General features: G+C 34.4%; 1 non-coding gene across 1 annotated transcript; it reads right to left on the reverse strand.

Annotated features, from left to right (window-relative positions):
- Window positions 1–1,549: 1,549 nt before the first annotated feature.
- LOC111725776 lies at window positions 1,550–1,653 on the reverse strand. The gene has a single exon (XR_002773757.1). It is a non-coding gene; the product is annotated as a U6 spliceosomal RNA (small nuclear RNA).
- Between the last annotated feature and the right edge of the window lie 661 nt (window positions 1,654–2,314).

Consider the following 2,314-nt stretch of genomic DNA (forward strand, 5'->3'; position numbering starts at 1 on the left):
GAGGAAAGCAGTGAAGAATGAAGGCTCTGACTGGGCCATGTGGAAAGATAATTTAACTGGGTTTACAGATAGCTGCTTCCCATGAATTATCATCCTTTTTTCCAAAGAGTGCTTAGATGCAAAGAGAAGATTAATCCTCATGGAAGTTACAGGAAAGGAAAGTATTGCTGTAACATCACATTCTCAAACTGTAGACTTTGACAGGAATAGGCAATTACTCAGTTCCTCCACTTACATTTCTTCAATCTCTTGACCCTCAATATACTTATTTTTAATGCATGACATAACACTGTATCAAAAAAGGCATAAGTGAAGTTTCCCTTAAACCATAAAAGAGTGGCAAATCATAAATTGCTATACTGTTACCTTTTCCTCATTTCAAGCTGCTGTCTCTCAACAAATTTGAAAAAGGAAAGACAACAATCTAGGAGAGACTGTGTAGCATTTTCCATTTCTTAAAAGTCATGGAAAGCATTGTTTAATCAGTCTTTCAATCCAGTTGCAGAGGGAAAAGTTTATCTACATTTTTTAAATTTTCACCCCACTTGATGAGTAGCAATAGATCCTTCAAACCTACATGACACTTATTTGTGCTTTTAACAAGACACAAATACCTGACTTTCTACCGACCTGATCTGCAATGTCTTAGGTTCTACTATGGTCTATTGTCAATGTCTACTTGTTTTCCATAAGTTTTTATAGTTGTTTTTTAATTGTGGAAATTCATAACATAAAATCTTACCTATTTACAAGTGTACAGTGTTCAGTAGTGTTAAGTATATCCACATTATTGTACAATTAACGTTCAGAGTTTTTTTCATTTTGTAAACCTACAATGTCATACTCTTTAAGCATCAACTCCCCATTTTCCTCTCCCTTCAGCCCCTGAAAACTACCAGTTTAATTTCTGTGTGTATAAATTTGACTATTCCAGATACTTCTTGCAACTGGAATCATATAGCTTTTGTCTTTTTATGACTGGGTTGCTTTTGTTAGCATAATGTCCTCAAGGTTCATCCATGTTATAGTGTGTGCAGAGTTCCCCTTTTAAGGCTGAATGGTATTCCACTATATGTAATATCCCCCCACCTGCTTCTATCCATTCATTCACAATGAATACAGGTTGCTTCCTCTTCTTGGCCATTTTGAAAGGTGCTGCTATGAACATAGGTATGCAAATACTTCTTCAAGTTCTTGTTTCCAGCCTTTTTGAATATATAACTGAAAGTGGAATTGCTAAAGCCATATTCAATTTTTTGATGAACCACCATACTGTTTACAATAATGGCTGGACCATTTTTCATTCCTACCAACAGTACATAAGTGTTATGATTTCACCACATCCACATTATTTTTTGGACCTTTCCTTGTTTGGTTGGTTGGTTTTAGAGTTTTTAAAGCTATTCTAATGGTGTGAGTTTCCCTTTATTGTACTTTTGATTTGCATTTCCGTAATGATTAATGATGTTTAGCATCTTTTCATATACCTCTAGGCCATTTATATACCATCTTTGGAGAAATGTCAATTAAAGTCCTTTTCCCATTTAAAAAAATCATAAAATCCTTCATTAACTTATGGGTCACCTTGGCACATGCACTATGCTAATCTCGAAATCTTTCTAATTTTAGTATATGTGCTACTAAAGTGAGCACCAAGGTTATTGATTGTTAATGAGAATTTTCAGAATGTAACTAATATATCTTCTTTTTCTAAATAATCCCCTGCTGTACACCTATGCCTAACATTTTCACAATAAAAATAGAAGGATATTTGTGTGTATGCATAAAACTTACTATTTACACATGTTCAAGTCATCAGTCCCTTCTATTGCATGATCACTTATAGTATTTGGGTTTTGTTTTGTACCTGTTCTGGTCATTAGGTTTGAGGGATTTTAAGATCTGGCTTAACACTACCCACTTAAACAGGCTGATGGATGTAGAGATGAGGAGGGAGCAGTATTTCACCCTAGCATCTAAAGGGAGCATACATTTTGCTCCTTTTATTTTCATTTTAAGCATAAGTTCTTTATTTTCTCACCATTGATGTAAGAATCATTTATGTTTGCACTGCGACCGATATGAATCATTAAAACAAAACAGAATATTAAATTGCCTTTAATCAATATCGCTTTCTTCTATGAGACATAGTGGAAATGAAAGAATAGTTTATCCTTGATCAGGAGTTTCACAAACATTTAGCCGGGGCCTCATCTCTTCACAGAACTTACTTTGATCCAACTACACAGGTCTCCTTTATGTTTTTAGGACAAATCAAGGTCCTTTACTACTAAAAAACTTTGTCCATAGTGTT

This window comes from Otolemur garnettii, unplaced genomic scaffold (assembly GCF_000181295.1).
Source record: "Otolemur garnettii isolate 467f Iridium unplaced genomic scaffold, OtoGar3 scaffold00002, whole genome shotgun sequence".
In the NCBI taxonomy this organism is placed as follows: Eukaryota; Metazoa; Chordata; class Mammalia; order Primates; family Galagidae; genus Otolemur; species Otolemur garnettii.